Genomic DNA, 18,942 nt, shown 5'->3' with positions numbered 1-18,942 from the left:
GACGATGTAGAAAGAGTAGGAAAAGTGAAAGGCAGTTGACCAGTGAAAGTGAAGCTGATGTCAACTTTAATGGCGGATATAGTGATAAAAACGCTAGGAATTTACAAGGTGAAAAGATCTATATAAACAGAGATTTAGGAAGAGAAGGAGTTGAAAATAGGAAAATCTTACGAAAGCATTTAGGCCGAGCTAGACATCAAGGCCTTAAAGCATTCATAAAGGACCAAAGGCTGGTGGTAACGAACGGTATCTGGTGGCGTGTTTGGTCCGTAGCAAAACTAAAAGGTATGGAGGAAGAGATGAAATGGGAATAGGAGCGACCGAAGCGGCTAAAAGACAGACAGGAGGACGCACAAAATGAAGGAAGAAACGTGGCAACGATGGCTGAAGCGACGAGACAAAAACGGTGCAGTGCGAGGTAATGTGAGTGGAAGAGCAGTTGTGCAGGTTCATGAAGTGTTATCGGATAATGCTCCGAAGGGAAAAGAGGATTCATTGATTACCGACCTGGGGTATGACAAGATTGAGAGAGACCTTATGTCCAAGGGGAGGAGCAGGAGCTTGCAAGATCTGTGGGGGAAAAGGAATAAAAGTTTAGAAGATAAAGAGAAGAAGGATGACAATAAAGTGTCCAAGAATGACGGAATGGAGGTAGAAGCTGAGAATGAGAGGGTGACGAGGAGTAAGGATAAAGAGGGTGGTTCGGAGGGTAGGGAAAAAAGCCGTAACTAGGATGGAAGATAGGCTTTGTTAATATTGAATGTGTATTGAGTAAAATGGGCAATATAAAAGTGAACAATTTAATAGAAAGCTTTGATATTGTAGCGCTTTTGGAAACATGGTGAGAAATAGGCAGGGAGATAACTTGGGGAGGATTTATGGTGAGGCACAAGTCAAGGAAGAGATTTAGCAAAATAGGCCGTGTGCCAGAAGGATTAGTCGTGCTAGTTAAAGAAGAATTGAACGAACGTATAGAGTATATTGAGAGTGGCATTGAAGGTGTGATATGGATAAGATTTAACATGGGGAGAGAGGCAGGGAGAGGGAAACATGTATGATTGGCTTTTGCCTACTGTCACCCCAAGGAATCTCGATATGCAAATGATAACTTCTTCGAGGAATTGTTATTAGAAATTAGCATCATTAGAGGGAGGTATGAGGAGGACGGAATATTGCTATTGGGGGACTGGAACGCCAGAATAGGCGAGCGAAGCCCGAGGTATAGTAAGGAAGAAGAGTTGATGGTAGGGTAAGGAAGAAGTAGTAAAGATAAGGTAATTAACAACTATGGTAGAAATCTTTCAGAAGGAGAGCTGGAGGCATTTATGGATAAGGAGATATAGTTAATTAGAATTGGCTGGGAAAGGGCGCTGATGGAAAAAAAAACATAAACAGCGCGCTAGAGCTGTTAGAGGACCCTGTAAGGAGAGTGACACGGGCAGTTGAACACAACAGAAGTAGAAAAGTAGAAGGGGATGGCTGGTATGATAGGGAATGTGAGGTTTGCAGAAGAGCAGCGCTAGGAGCATTAAAAGAGTACAGAGCAAAAGGAAGGAACAAAAATCGTGAAGCATTTTTTAGGCTGAGGAAAGAGTATAAAAGGAAAATTGCGGAGAGGAAGAAGAAATGGTTGAAGGACCAATCAGAGGTAATAAATAAGGAATGCAGCATGAATCAGGCTTGAAAAATTTGGGTGAGAATAAATATGATCAAAAAAGGAGGGAAGGGTGCGAAGGGAATTAATATTGACTATGCAACATGGGTGGCATATTTTAGCGAGCTATTAGGAGGAAGGGACGAGTGGGAGTACAAGGAAAGAAAACAGGCCGTGTGGTCTAACGTGGAAGTAAGCATCCAAGAACTAGATAGCTGTGAGCTTGCATCCGGGAGATAGTAGGTTCGAATCCCACTATCGGCAGCCCTGAAGATGGTTTTCCGTGGTTTCCCATTTTCACACCAGGCAAATGCTGGGGCTGTACCTTAATTAAGGCCACGGCCGCTTCCTTCCAACTCCTAGGCCTTTCCTCTCCCATCGTCGCCATAAGACCTATCTGTGTCGGTGCGACGTAAAGCCCCTAGCAAAAAAAAAAAAGAACTAGATAGGGATATCACGATAGAAGAAGTTAAGGAGGTGATTGGGAATCTGAAGGTAAAATCAGCGGGGGGAGGAATGGTATTAGTAATGCATGCTCGAAACAAATAAGTAAATACGGTCAGATAGTAGAAGGAATTGTAAATCTATTCAATAGGATTATCAACGGAGCAAAGGTACCAAAGGAATGGGAGTATGGTATAATATGCCCAATATACAAAAAGAAAGGAAATAGAAAGTTACCCAATAACTTCCGAGGTATAACCCTGTTAGACTCATTGAGCAACGTTCACACAGGTGTCTTAGCCAATAGACTAAGAGATTGGGCCGAAAACAACGGCATAATCTCAAAATACCAGGGAGGTTTGAGGAGGGGAAGGCAACCGGTAGATAATATCATGGCTGTGAAAATGCTTGCGGAGAAATACACTGTACGAAAAAAGGAAGCTTATTTCTAGCAGCAGTAAATTTTGAGAAAGCGTTTGGCACGGTAAGCAGAAAAGCGTTAATAGAAAAACTAGGGAGGTTGGGAGTTTTTAGGAAAATGATACGTGCGATAGAGTCGCTGTATCAAAGAGTATATAGCAGTGTCAAACTAGAGAACAATTTAATAAGCAAACCGATAGAATGCAAGCTGGGCCTCAAACAAGGTTGTAAATTATCGCCCATATTATACTATTTGTAAATGATATATTGGATGAGCATGGAGGGGCTAGGTGGGCTGTACCGGCAGTGGTTAATATGGAGATCCCAGGACTGATTTTCGCAGGTGATGTTCTGTTAACGACGCTGACTAGGGGTGGACTAAAGAAAAGTCGGGACAAACTAGTAGATTATGCAAGCAAGTGGTCGCTGAAAATTAACTATAATAAAACAAAGGTGATGATTGTAAGTAGAAAAAGGAGGGTAAAAAACAAGAGTATGATGGATACAAGGGGCAAGAATAAAGGAAGTAGATAGATTAGAATATTTAGGAATGATACTGAACAGAAAAGGAGGTTGGGACGACCACATAAAGAAATGCAAGGTAAGGGGGGTTGCGGCACTTGCAGCAGTAAAAATTCTAGTCGTCAAATACCCAGGAGCAAGCTATAAAATAATTATGTTACTACTAAAATCGCTGTTCCTAAGCAGAGCTTTATATGGGGTTGCATTTTGGGGATTAGAAAAGAAAAGGGACAGCCTGAATCAAATAATATACAAGTTCAGCAAGGCTGTTATGACGCTACCGCTATGTACAGCTAATGTGGGGGCGCTAATCTTATTCGGGGAGTTCATTGAGTTGGACTGTGTCAAAAGGGTGCTAAATTATTGGACTAGACTAAGTCGAGGAAGCGGCGGCATTCTACTGCAGGATTTACATAGATGTGAACTGGAAGGAATGTATGATGAGGGTTGGCTAGCAAAAATCAAAAGTTATGTTGAGGAATTGGGCATGGGATATATTTTGCGAGAAGGATGGAAGGGGGGCAATAGCAGAATGCAGCGGACCCTAACAATGAGAATTAAGGACATACAGATCCAGAAATGTTTGGAAGAATGTAGGGAAAGGCCTTCGCTTAGCCTATTCTACAAGGTATACCAGTTCTCAAAATCAAGTATAAGATTTGGGGACGGAAGATTAAAGGGTGGGTTACTATGGTGGCTGATGGGCCTGCATACAAACAAAGGATGTAGCAGGATCAGGAAGGGATCTCAGTGTATACTATGTGGGGCCGAACTAGATGACTTACATTTTCTTTGTGATTGTATAGGAACACAGTACATACATACATACATTATCATTATAGACTGTTATGCCTTCCAGCGTTCAGTCTGCAAGCCTCTGAGAATTTAATAAACGTCGCCACAATCCTCGATTTGCAACTAGTGTTGTGGCCTCATTTAGTTCTATACCTCTTATCTTTAAATCGTTAAAAACCGAGTCTAACCATCGTCGTCTTGGTCTCCCTCTACTTCTCTTACCCTCCATAACAGATTCCATTATTCTCCTAAGTAACCTATCCTCATCCATTTGCCTATTTCCTTTCTTTAATTTCTTTAAATATTAAAGCAAATGCTAAGTGAAATGTGCGCAGAACACCATTCGATGCAGCTAACTCTTTTCAGCGCCACAGCAAGTAGTGGAGATCCGCGCAGCAACTTATAGAAGCGCAATTAGTATATGATGGTATAATACCTTAGTTGGACACATGTATAATTGTTCCTTTGGTGAAAGTTTTGTTGTATACATACATACATACATACATACATACATACATACATACATACATACATACATACATACATACATACATACATTCATACATACATTATCATTATAGACATTTATGTCTTTCAGCGTTCAGTCTGCAAGCCTCTGTGAATTTACCAAACGTCGCCACAATCCTCGATTTGCAACTAGTGTTGTGGCCTCATTTAGTTCTATACCTCTTATCCTTAAATCGTTAAAAACCGAGTCTAACCATCGTCGTCTTGGTCTCCCTCTACTTCTCTTACCCTCCATAACAGAGTACATTATTCTCCTAGGTAACCTATCCTCCTCCATTCGCCTCACATGACCCCACCACCGAAAACGGTTTATGCGTACAGCTTCATCCATCGAGTTCATTCCTAAATTAGCCTTTATCTCCTCATTCCGAGTACCATCCTGCCATTGTTCCCACCTGTTTGTACCAGCAATCATTCTTGCTACTTTCATGTCTGTTACTTCTAACTTATGAATAAGATATCCTGAGTCCACCCAGCTTTCGCTCCCGTAAAGCAAAGTTGGTCTGAAAACAGACCGATGTAAAGATAGTTTCGTCTGGGAGCTGACTTCCTTCTTACAGAATACTGCTGATCGCAACTGCGAGCCCACTGCATTAGCTTTACTACACCTTGATTCAATCTCTCTTACTATATTACCATCCTGGGAGAACACACAACCTAAATACTTGAAATTATCGACCTGTTCTAGCTTTGTATAACCAATCTGACATTCGATTCTGTTGAATTTCTTACCCACTGACATCTATTTAGTCTTCGAGAGGCTAATTTTCACACCATACTCATTGCACCTATTTTCAAGTTTCAAGATATTAGACTGCAGCTTTCGGCACAGTCTGCCATTAAGACCAAGTCGTCAGCATAGGCCAAACTGCTTACTACATTTCCACCCAACTAAATCCCTCCCTGCCATTTTATACCTTTCAGCAGATGATCCATGTAAACTACGAACAACAAAGGTGAAAGATTACAGCCTTGTCTAACCCCTGTAAGTACCCTGAACCAAGAACTCATTCTACTATCAATTCTCACTGAAGCCCAATTGTCAACATAAATGCCTTTGATCGATTTTAATAATCTACCTTTAATTCCATTGTCCCCCAGTATGGCGAACATCTTTTCCCTCGGTGCCCTGTCATATGCTTTCTCTAGATCTACGAAACATAAACACAACTGCCTATTCCTCTCGTAGCATTTTTCAATTACCTGGCGCATACTGAAAATCTGATCCTGACAGAATCTCTGTGGTCTGAAACCACATTGGTTTTCATCCAACTTCCTCTCAACGACTGATCGCACCCTCCCTTCCAAGATGACAGTGAATACTTTGCCTGGTATACTAATCAATGAGATACCTGGATAGTTGTTGCAATCCTTCCTGTTCCCTTGCTTATAGATAGGTGCAATTACTGCTTTTGTCCAATCTGAAGGTACCTTACCAACACTTCACGCTTATTTTACTACTCTATGAAGCCATTTCCTCCCTGCCTTCCCACTATACTTCACCATTTCAGGTCTAATTTCATCTATTCCTGCTACCTTATGAGAATGGAGTTTATTTACTATTCTTTCCACTTCCTCAAGCATAATTTCACCAACATCATTTTCCTCCTCCCCATGAGCTTGGCTGTTTGCAACACCACCAGGATGATTTCCCTTTACATTGAGAAGATGTTCAAAATATTCCCTCCACCTCTCCAGTGACTCCCTGGGATCTATTACGAGTTCACCTGAATTACTCAAAACACTGTTCATTTCCTTTTTCCCTCCCTTCCTAAGATTCTTTATTACTGTCCAGAAAGGTTTCCCTGCTGCTTGACCTAGCCTTTCCAGGTTATTACCGAAATCTTCCCAGGACTTCTTTTTGGATTCAACAACTATTTGTTTCGCTCTGTTTCTTTCATCTACGTACCAATCCCTGTCTGCCTCGTCCCTTGTTTGGAACCGTTTCTGATAAGCCTTCTTTTTACGTTTACAAGCTGCTCTCACTTCATCATTCCACCAAGATGTTCGCCTTTTCCCATCTTTACACGCAGTTGTTCCTAGGCATTCCCTTGCTGTTTCTACTACAGCATCCCTGTATGCCACCCATTCACTTTCTATATCCTGAAACTGCTTACTGTCTACTGTTCGAAACTTCTCACTAATCATATCCATGTACTTCTGTCTAATTTCCTCGTCCTGGAGATTTTCTACCCTTATTCGTTTGCAGACAGATTTCACTTTCTCTACCCTAGGCCTAGAGATACTTAGTTCACTACAGATCAGATAGTGGTCTGTGTCATCGAAAAATCCGCAAAAAACTCGTACATTCCTAACAGGTTTCCTGTAGTCAAAGTCTGTTAAGATATAGTCTATTATGGATCTGGTACCCCTGGCCTCCCATGTGTAGCGGTGAATAGCCTTATGCTTGAAGAATGTATTCGTAACAGCTAAACCCATACTAGCACAGAAGTCCAGCAAACGCTTTCCATTCCCATTAGCTTCCATATCTTCCCCACATTTACCAGTCACCCATTAGTATACTTCAGTTCTATTTCCAATTCTCGCATTGAAATCGCCCATTGGCACTGTTCTATCGTTGCTGTTGACCCTGACCCCGATGCCACTCAACGCTTCATAAACTTGTCAAATTCATCCTCATCTGCACCGTCACATGCTGAATACACTGAGACAATTCTATTCCTAATTCCTCCAAAAGACAAATCTACCCACATCATTCGCTCATTTATGTGCCTAACAGAAACTATGTTGCGTGCAATGGTATTCCTGATAAACAGCCCTGCCCCATACTGTGCCCTTCCCTTTCTAACACCCGTCAAGTACACTTTATAATCTCCCACCTCTTCCTCATTATCTCCCCTTACCCGAATATCACTTACTCCTAGCACATCCAGATGCATCCTCTTTGCTGACTCAGCCAGTTCTACCTTCTTTCTTCCATAAGCCCCATTAATATTGATAGCTCCCCATCGAATTCCATTTCTTTCGCCAAGTAGTTTCCAAGGAGTCCCTCGCTTTCAAATGGGAGTGGGTCTCCATTACTCCCATAGGTCCGAGGCTTGCTTAAAGTGTTCTGAGCTCGGTAAATTCATGAAGCAGGATGCTGCCCTACTTGCACATAGTCCAAGTGAGGATCTCTCCTCTAACGGGTTATGAACCACCGGTGAATTTTATAGTCCTAGCCGCCTGAGCACAAGTAGGGCCACGACTCAGAATATGTCCGAGATGCCCACTCCCATTCAATAGCAACTGGTATCCCGACTCTCAGGACCACTTACTAGGCCACTCAGCCGTTGCCCATGGTTCACTGAACTAGGACGTGACTACAGTAACCCACAAACATGAACACAGTAATTAAGGGCAAAACTCTTAAATGTTAAGCAGCAAGAAATGTGCAGAAAAAGAGATGAAAAAAATACTGTATGGATTGCAAATCAGTGGAGAAATGACAGTGGCCTGAATAAGTTTTTATGTGCAGTGAGAAGACAATGTCTCAGAGAAATACGAGGTAGTGTATGATGTAATGACATGGAATGTAAATAGTGAAGTAGCCAGCATAAATAGGTCAGTAAGAGATTGGCACTCAGTATTTTAGAGGCTAGGACACCGTCAGCATGTAGTAATATTTCTATTAGACATGGTGACAGGGTAGGAGGTAGAAGTAGGTCTACAACATTGCGACATCTTGCCCTTTATTATCATTTGTCTTAACTTTACGTTAACTATTTTATTCTCTTATGCCATTTTAATTTGTTAATTGCCATTGTTAGCTCATATGCTGTTGCCGAAATGGCATGGCCACTGGACCTCCGAGAAGGAGTTGTTCAAGGCCCATATGGATATAAAATTTAATTTATTTTATTTATTTTAATTATTTTAAATATTTTAATTATTTTAATTTTTAATTATTTTAATTATTTAATTTTAATTCATAAAATGATGTGAATATGAACATGTATTGGGCGGAAGCCAGTTTGTTCAGCAATAAATTCTTGATACATATTCTTATTTTAATTACTTTTTCCTAGCCTCTTACCACCAATACCTTCACGTTTGCCACTTACCTTTTATTAAATGTATATGGCTTTCCTTCCCCTGAATGAGTGTTGAAACCCATCCTCCTGTGTAACCTGGAAAGCAGGTTCGGGGGGTTGTGAAGAAATGGATTTAAGAGAACTGAGGTTAATGAAGAGAGAGCCCTTTTACTTGAAAGCTGACATATGAGAAAATGCTGGGATTATTCTCGTCTTTCTCTATTTTTATGTTCATCCTCGTCTTATATTTCTGTTGCTCTCACTTGCCAATTTGACATCGCATGGTTTTATTCCATTAAACCTTTATGTTCATGTTTATACATTGTTTTATTATTTTCACTTGATTGTTACTTTCCATTATTCAATTTGACTGATATATTCCCTGAGTAATATAAATATTCTAGATGTTTCTAGTCTCTATATAGAAACCTTCCACTGCTCAACAGGCACAACTATATTCAACACACATAGTATGTAGCTGGCCGTAAACTGAAAAGAAAAGGACAAAGTATCGCTTGTTCCTCGAATACCTCTCAGTTTAGTTGCGAGACAACAGCTTTAAAGCTCTCTGTATGTGAAACTTCCAGCCGTGTTTGTACTAGATGCTTGTTTTATTGGCATTATTTACGGTGGAATTCTTACCCGCTGGAATTAGGAAGTATGTACGCAGACAGGGAGAGGCAGGCTGGAATACAGTCCGGCTGGAATTAAAATATATGAACGGTTTGATCTAAGTCAGGACATAAATATATTTTACAGCAGTGAATGCTGTTGAAGTCCGCCTGTGTGATGTAGTTGTTAGTGTGATTAGCTGCCATCGCCGGAGGCCCGGGTTCGACTCCCGGCTCTGCCACGAAAGTTGAAAAGTGGTACGAGGGCTGGAACTGGGTCCACTCAGCCACGGTAGGTCAACTGAGTAGAGATGGGTTCGATTACCACTTCAGCCATCCTGGAAGTGGTTTTCCGTTGTTTTCCCACTTTTCCTCCAGGAAAATACCGGGATAATAACTTAAGTCCACGGCCGCTTCCTTCCCTCTTCCATGTCTATTCCTTCCAACCTTCCCATTCCCCACCAAGGTCCCTGTTCAGCATAGCTGGTGAGGCCGCCTGGGCGTGGTACTGGTCATCCTTTCCATTTGTATCCCCCGACCCAATGTCGCACGCTCCAGGACACTGGCCTTGAGGCGGTAGAGGTGGAATCCCTCGCTGAGTCCGAGGGAAAAACCAACCATGGAGGGTAAGCAGATTAATAAAGAAAGAATGCTGTTGAATATTCCATATCCGCCTGCAAAAGTACTGGTATTTGCAGAATAACATTCTGAATGCCTCTTACATATAAAATAGGAACATTGCGTAGGTAGCATTTCTTTCACTGGAATGCCTTGTTGAAGCACTAGACCTAACTCCATCCTTCATTCATGATGTTAGTTATTTAACGTTCATTCCCATTACTAAAGGTTGTAAGACCACTAAATATCGAGGTTTGTCACACGGGAGTACTTTACCATGTCAGAAGCCAGTAGCAGGGAGTAGTTCCATTGAAACACTCACAATTGGCTCCAGTCACAATCCACTATCTAGATAATAGAAAGACAACGACTAATCTGCTCCACAACACAAGTCGGCTCCTTGTTTCAATCAGTTTAGCCTGAACTAGAATTCAGGTCTTAGTTGGGCTTTTCTACTGCCGAATGTGAATATGATGTGTTACGAGCTCAACTTCGCCTACCTTATGGCTGCTTCTCCGTCTTGATTTAGTGCACACTATATTGCGCTGCTCTATGAACCTTCTGCTTGCTATGCTGTTTCACCACTGCTTCATCTGCTACACCGCCACGCGCAATCTCTGTGACGTCACCTAGTTCTAGTGTGTTCTCGAGCTCGCTTCGCTCCGTGTATATATACCAGTACATATCCGTTTAAATGTGTCAACGCTCACCGTAACAAAAATGGTAGCAGAGTACTTCCTATTTTGACTGCTTCATTCCTTTGTGTGCTTTCATTCATGGCTTGTTTTTCCGATAATTTCCCTTTAGGGGATGACTCTTCCGTACTATCTTCTCCGCTAACACCAAATTTATCATTACCTAACCCTCCTGTACCGATTCTAATTTCCTTTTCGTCTACCCCATCTTCTCCTTCCCTATATCCGTCTTCCTCAACCCATACACCTCATTTGCAATCCGATGATACTAAACCTTCCGTTTTATTACATCATATGGCCCCGTCGCCCCCTCCTTATTCTCAACCCCCAGTACCTACTACCCCTCTGTTGATAATGCACTTAATGTACAAATCATTACGCAGTCGTTATTACAAGTTCCCCAATTATCCCCAACAGATCCCCGAAATCTTACCATTTGGCTGTTTTCAGTTCGTAAGTTCTTAAATATAAAAGTTGCCTCCTTTCCCCAATTAATTGGTCTCTTATCCACCAAAACTACGGGTTTTTTCTCCACCTTTTGGTTGGATAATATGTCAAATTTTTCAAATTGGTATGAATTGAGACATGCGATACACAATTATTTCTTGCCCCTAGAAGTCCGTTACAAACTAAGTACAGAGTTTATCAGACGCCACCAGCTACCCAATGAACCTGCGCACGACTATTTGGACTCTATCATCACTTACAGTGACGTTTTGAATGTTTCATATAATACTTCCGAACTGATATCTATTATTCAGTTTTATGCCGCTCCATCATTCCACATGCTTTTTAATGTTCTTACCCCCCCGTTTCCCTTGTTCAACTCTACAATCTTGCTCAACAACATATGATACATTCTATAGGGGATCGTTCCTACTATGCTTCCGTCTCTCCCCCACCGATCCCTGCTCCTCCTTTACGTTCTTCTTTGTCTGCCGTACCTACCCTTAGTGTCCGTCCTCCTATAACCTGTTATCGTTGTAAATTACCGGGCCATATTGCCCGTCAATGTACTAATTTGCCTTCGGGAAACGCCTTCCACCCGCGTCCTTAGGCAGTAGGCGTTCACATAGGGAAAATCTGCCTCATTCCTCCCAGCTTACCTCCGTATCCTCATCTTCCCAATCCCTTCATAATTCTATTTCTCTCTCACCCAAGAGTTGTCATGTTATGCTTACAGTTAATAATTTTCCTTCTGTTGCGCTCCTAGATTCTGGGGCGACAGTGTCACTCATTAGTTCCCGATTTTATAGCGATTTACTTCACAATAATCCTCATCTGCAATATCTTCCATCTCCCCTTCGATGTCTTTCAGTCACTAATCAACCCTTAAAAATTTTGGGTAGTATCTTGTTACATATTAAACTCCAGCACCTTTCTTGGCCTTTCACTTTTCAGATTGTGGAGGACTTGTCCTTCCCGGTTATCTTAGGTTATGATTTATTTTCACATACTGGTCTTCTTCTTGACTCTGCGCAGTCCAAAGTTTCTTTTTCCTTTTCACACAAGTCTGTTCCGTTGATTAATATCTCTGATTTTCCCTCTCGTTCACATTCTCTACTTCCTGCTATTAACTCTATTAATTCTAACCAGGTTCAAGCTTTGCTCACTGAGTTCTCTGACGTTATTACCCCTAAATTGGGCACGGTTAAGAATTTTTTTGCACATATTGATCTAGTGGATTCTACCCCTGTCCGTTCTTCTCCCTATTTTCTTAGCCCTCCTCGGATGAACACTTTAAATCAATTGATTCAAACAATGCTTAAAGATAATACTATTACTCCGTCATCTTCCGATTATGCTTCACCTGCCTTTGTGGTCGCCAAGCCTGATGGTTCTGCGAGATTTATTGTGGATTATAGGAAGCTTAATGAGAAAATCGTCTATGACTCCTATCCGATGCCTAAATTAAATTCGGCATTCCAACATTTTTCCGGTTCCAAATTTTTTTCAATTTTCGACCTCAATTCTGCTTACAATCAACTTCCCTTAGATGATCTCAGTTCTCGGTATACGGCATTCATTACTCCTACTGGGCTCTATCAATTTAAAAAAGTTCCCTTTGGCCTTAATCTTGGCTCCCAAATAATGCAGCTCTTTGTTGACTCCCTTTTTGCTGACATTAAGTATAAGTATCTTTTTCCTTTTGTTGATGATATTTTAGTTTTTTCTCCGGATTTTGATTCACATTTGTCTCATGTACTCGAAGTCCTTACTCGTCTTCGCAATGTCGGCCTCACCGTTAATCCTTCTAAAGTTTTGATCGCCCAAACTTCGATTAAATTTCTTGGCCACATATTGAGTTCTGATGGCATTGCTGTTGATCCTGATCGTGTCTCTGCCATTAATAAGATACCCCCTCCTACGAACTTGAAACATTTACGTTCCTTTTTGGGAATGGTTAGCTTCTATGCCAAATACATCCCTAATTTTTCATCTATTGCTGATCCATTGAATAAACTCAAAAGAAAAGGGGTCAAATTTCACTGGTCCCTTCAGCAACAAATGGCCTTTGATCTTCTTAAATCGAAACTATCTCATGCTCCCCTCTTACAAATTCCTGATTTTAATTTTACCTTTGAATTATCTACCGATGCCTCAGACATTGCCATTGGTGCTGTCCTTCAACAAACTATTAATGACCGTACGCTCCCCGTGGCCTACTTTAGTCGCCTGTTATCCCCTGCTGAACAAAAGTATTCTACTTACGAAAAGGAAGCCTTGGCTCTTATTCTCTCAATAGAACACTTTTCTGAATATCTCGACCATCGCGAGTTTATTGTCAGCACTGATAACCAGGCCCTTTCTTGGCTCTTACATAACGCCCCCAAAATTGGTCGTACTGGTCGTTGGTTACTCCGCCTGTCTCGTTTCAAGTTCTCTTTAAAATTCGTTTCCGGTTATAATAACTCTGTCGCCGATGCTCTTTCTCGTCTCTTTGATGACCATCAGCTTCAACCTTCCGAACTTGATTCCCTTCCTATTAACTCTGTTATTTCCGTCTCTTCCTTAACTAACTTTCCCCTCTCTTTTCAATCTTGCTTGCACCATCAACAGCATGACCCTTACTGTCAACAAATTTCCCAAGAAATTACTTCTCCTGATTATTCTGGCCCTTTTCGGGTCCACCACCAACTCCTTCTTTTTAAACCTACTCCTAAGGCTACTCCTCGTCTGGTTCTTCCTTCCACTCTCCGGTCTATGGTATTTCAATATTTTCATGATTCGCCTATCGGCGGCCACTTTGGGAGAGCTAAGACCTACGCTCGCCTTGCCTCCCAATTTTTTTGGCCGCAGATGCGTAAAGACATTTTTTCGTGGGTTCGATCTTGCCCTTCTTGTCAGAAACATAAACCGTTAAATCACCTTCCTTACAGCTCCTATGCCGCTTCTCCCGCCACTTACTCGTCTGAAAAGTATTATATTGACATTGTTGGGCCTATTGTTAAATCCTCTAAGTCCAATTCATACATCTTTACTCTGTTAGATGGGTTTTCTAAATTTCTTATTGTTCGTCCTTTGAGAAATATCTCTTCACAAATTGTTATTAATCTTTTGTTCAATTACATTTTTCCTATCATTGGCCTCCCTAAAGTTCTCATTTCTGATAATGCTTCGATTTTCACCTCTAGACAGTTCTATAATTTTTGTTTTTCTCTTGGCATAAAAAAGGTTTGTACTTCCCCCTATCATCCTCAGGCAAATACCGTCGAACGCTACCACCGTAACCTTAAAACATTTCTATCTATTTTTCACTCCCATAACCAGAAATCATGGGATACTGAACTCCCTTCCTTTGTGCTCGCCCTCAACTCCACCATCAATTCTTCGACTGGTTGTACACCGGCTAAACTCTTTCTTGGTCGTGAGTTGAATACCCCCCTTGCCCTTACGTGGGATCTCCCCTCGCTTTTGGATACACCCTCCGATCGTCTTAATCACTCCCAATTGTATTCCGCTTATCAAAAGCTCCTTCAGGCCAGTAAAGTTCATAAAAATCTGTGTAATTCCCGTGCCTTACCTTCTAAATTTAAATTGTTTGATTTAGTTCTTCTTAAAAATCATCCATTTAGCTCTGCACCTCAGAATATTTCGGCTAAACTCTCCCCTCGTTGGCTGGGTCCCTTTCGTATTCTTTCTTTTCCCTCGCCCAATACTGTTCAGCTTCAGTCTGTGGAATCCCCTATTGATCTCCGAAAGGCTCATTTTTCTCGACTAAAGCCCTTCCATACCTAATCCCTACGTTCCCCTTTTTTTCTGTGGGGCGGGAGAGGGGTATTGATCGGTTCTTTTATTCCTTTTGTATTTTCTTGGTTTTACGATATTAGTTTGCTGTCCATTACTCTCCTTCCTTCATATTTCTTAACAAATTTTTTTTCCCTTGTCTCTGCTCACCCAGCTCTTCTCCCACTGCCGAAAATTTCATGCCTGATCCTCCCCCTCTTTTAACTAAGTTTTGTCTTGTTATCCCTTTGGGGTATATTATTGATAAATATTGGAAAATTTGTTTTTACTGTCATATTGTTATGCAGAGCACTAGATAATTTGGTTTGATCATTTAAATCATCCTGTTTGTTTTCTTGCTCTCTCCTTTCCCCTCGTCCTTTTCCCCCTTATTCTCCTCTTTTTTTGGTGACTTATTCTCTTTATTTCTTCTTTCCTATGATGCTGCGTCTTCCTGTCTGGCCCTGAGACCGCGCTTCCTTCAGACTTCGTGGGACCTGGTGCTTCTACTATCTTCATGTTTTCGTCGGTTCTGCCTTTTTGCCTCTCATCGTTTCCGCCGCAGTTGGATCTCCGCCACTCTTCATCTTCGTCCGTATCGCTTTGGACCACCGGTACTGCTTTCACCATCTTCTGCTCTCATTTGCCGTCTCGTCAACCTTGGACACCAATCCTTCGGATTTCTCCTGGTGGTGGGAGTATGTTACGAGCTCAACTTCGCCTACCTTATGGCTGCTTCTCCGTCTTGATTTAGTGCACACTATATTGCGCTGCTCTATGAACCTTCTGCTTGCTATGCTGTTTCACCACTGCTTCATCTGCTACACCGCCACGCGCAATCTCCGTGACGTCACCTAGTTCTAGTGTGTTCTCGAGCTCGCTTCGCTCCGTGTATATATACTCGCCGCTTTCTCCTGTTCGGCGATCAGGTGTGACTTGGTGTTGTAATCGGCAGTGGGAGCTCAAGCCCTGCACCGGCTGGTCCGAGTGCATTTGGACTTTACTTGGTTCTCCGTTACGTGTTTGGTGAGCAGACTTTTACTGTAATTATTTACCATTCATTTTAATTTCGCCCTCTCATTCATCATATGGGCTCGAATAACGCTTCGATATTGAACTATCGTCCCTTCAGGACACAGCGAAATTTCACGGTGCCAAATTATTGACTTTGACTTTATGATGGAAATATGAAGGAGGAAGCGTGCTGGGCTTCAAGTTTTGAAAAATTGTACTGGAACCTTTTCTCTCGTTTGGAGCGGACATCGTACCCTGGTCAATCCCCTTTCCCTGCTTGAATCTCTTTCCCGATTTTTCCTTCTTTTCGTCTACCTTTCACACCTCTAGTAACATATTAATAAATTTGTAGCTTGGTGCTCTGCTAAATTTTTACACTTCATCTGGCGTGTGCCTTTCGATTATTCTGGTGTCTACTTGTTTTAAAAGGAAAAAAGGTGTGCCTTAGTTTTAGGGGGATAGTCTGTTCTTTTATCACGTGCCTTTGTGAGCACTGGAAAAATTCCTTTTAACTAATGTTAATTTTCTTGTTTCTGTTTCCATAATTCCTTGCTACTTTTGTGGCATTCGCGTGAACATTGGTATAAAATTTTATTCTGGTTTCGTGCTTGGCGCCCCCCCCCCCAAGCTCTATTGTGGTTAGGTGATTACCCTTTTAAGATACGTACACTAAACAAAAAAAAGGAGAGAAAACCTGTTGATAATTTGTACAATTTCCCACTTTAATGGTGTATCAAATGGTCGAAGTTCTCATTCTTATAGTGTAAACAATTGTTATTTCTTGGAGTTGTTTTAATATATGTGTTCATTTTTTTTTAAACCTGTGCTTGTGGGAGTTTTCTTGGGTGTTCTCCTTCCCCCCCCCCCCCGCTTTTCCACGTGTCTCTACCGCGATAGTTCCTTTAGGGAAAGGCCCCATAATTGAAATCACCACTTGATTTGGGATGTGATTACTGCTATCTGGTTATTCTAGACACGACATTTAAATATTGGTGTTTCCTCACTTTACGCCCTTCCCTGCGCATTGCTCTGCTGAGTCCTCTTCCCCCCCGCACCGGCAAGTATTTCTTGAGTCCCTTTGCTTACTTTACGTCGAACTTGGTCGGTTTATGCTTAGTGATTGCTGCAAGCACTTGAAAGTACATATCCGTTTAAATGTGTCAACGCTCACCGTAACAGATGAGAATTTGTTTTTAAGTCAGAGAAGTAAATACTGTTCTGATCACACTGTTAGGTTTCTTTCGGAATAGCTCTTCAGAATTTCTGTCATTTGATAGGCAGGATTTCATCTCACATACGGAAACAATAGTAGTATCTTCTCTTTTTTCTTTTGTTGATAGTTCAAATTCGCACTAGCACATCGAAAATTTTCGGCGACGCAATGACGGAAAAGTGAAAGAATTGGAAAGGTAAGGGAGGTGGTGTTAATTAAGGTATATCCCCAGCATTTGCCTGGTGTGAAAATGGGAAACCACGGAAAACCAAATTCACGACTTAGTCTTCTTCTTGTAGTGTTCATTTCTCGCTGAAGGTTAACGAGCACCATGGAGTAAACATTATCATTTTGTGCTTCCTGTACCGGGGTTTTTGTGGGTTCTTCAATCAATCAATCAATCAATCAATCAATCAATCAATCAATCAATCAATCAATCAATCAATCAATCAATCAATCAATCAATCAATCAATCAGTGAATCAATAAATCACTCAAATCAACACTTTCAGGGCTGTCTCCCGCATGGAAGATTCCCTATCTGTTTTTTATCCTCCACATTCGTAGCCTCACGATTAGGTTTATTAGCTGCCGACCTCGAAGGCACGAGTTTGATTCCCGCTGCTGCTTGAAATTTAAGATGGGTAGGTGGTCTGGTATGTGGTTAAGATGGTACATGCAGCTCACCTCCGCAGCGCAGGATGTGGTGACGGATTTACATTTTTCTTCTTTTTTTCTTTCAGCTATGTATCTAGTTTTTTCTCAAATGATTTTAAGAATTTAGTAATGTATCGAACATCCCCTCCTCTGCGAACCATGTGACCTTGCCGCGGTGGGGAGGCTTGCGTGTCCCAATGATGCAGATAGCCGAGCCGCAGGTGCAACCATATCGGGTGGGTATCTGTTGAGAGACCAGACTAACGAATGGTTCATCGAAAGGGGGGTAGCAGCCTTTCGGTTGTTGCAAGGGCGGCAGTCTAGATGATTGACTGATACGGCCTTGTAATAATACTCAACGTGGCTTAGCTGTGTTGATACTGCTACACGGCTGAAAGCAACGGGAAACTACAGCCGTAACCACCTCCCGAGGACATGCAGCTCTCTCTGTATGAAAGATGTACTGATGATGGCTTCCTCCCGGGTAAAATATTCCGGAGGTAAACTAGTCCCCCATTCGGATCTCCGGGTGGGGACTACACGAGAGGGGGCGATCATCAGGAAGATGGATACTGACATTCTGCGAGTCGGAGCGTGGAATGTTAGGAGTTTGAATCGTTGTGGTAGGTTAGAGAATCTGAAAAGGGAGATGGATAGGCTAAAGTTAGATGTAGTTGGTATAAGTGAAGTACGTTGGCAGGAAGAACAGGATTTTTGGTCAGGCGACTACCGAATTATCAACACGAAATCAAACAGGGGTAATGCAGGAGTTGGTTTAATAATGAATAAGAAAATAGGGCAGCGTATAAGCTACTACGACCAGCATAGTGAAAGACTTATTGTCGCCAAGATAGACACCAAACCAATGCCCACCACAATAGTGCAGGTCTATATGCCTACTAGTTCAGCGGATGATGAAGAAATTCAAAGAATATATGAGGAGATAGAAGATTTAATACAATATGTCAAAGGTGACGAGAATCTAATTGTGATGGGAGAATGGAACGCAGTGGTAGGCCAAGGAAGAGAAGGTAGCACAGTAGGAGAATTTGGATTGGGACAAAGGAACGAAAGAGGAAGTCGGCTGGTTGAATTCTGCACTGACCATAATTTAGTCCTCGCCAATACTTGGTTCAAACACCACAAACGACGGCTGTATACGTGGACGAGACCTGGAGACACTGGAAGGTATCAAATAGACTTCATTATGATTAGGCAGAGATTCAGAAACCAGGTGTTGGATTGCAAAACTTTCCCAGGAGCAGACGTGGACTCTGACCACAACTTGTTGGTCATGAAATGCCATCTGAAGTTGAAGAAATTGAAGAAAGGAAAGAATGCAAAAAGATGGGATGTAGACAAGTTGAAAGAAAAGAGTGTGATGGATCGTTTCAAGGAACATGTTGCACAAGGACTAAATGAAAAGGCCGAAAGAAACACAGTAGAGGAAGAGTGGAGAGTCATGAAAAATGAAGTCAGTAGGGCTGCTGAAGAAATGTTAGGAAGGAAGG

The sequence above is a fragment of the Anabrus simplex genome, chromosome 1 (assembly GCF_040414725.1).
Source record: "Anabrus simplex isolate iqAnaSimp1 chromosome 1, ASM4041472v1, whole genome shotgun sequence".
In the NCBI taxonomy this organism is placed as follows: Eukaryota; Metazoa; Arthropoda; class Insecta; order Orthoptera; family Tettigoniidae; genus Anabrus; species Anabrus simplex.
The sequence above is the reverse complement of the archived record's forward strand: the minus strand, read 5'-3'. Positions refer to the sequence as shown.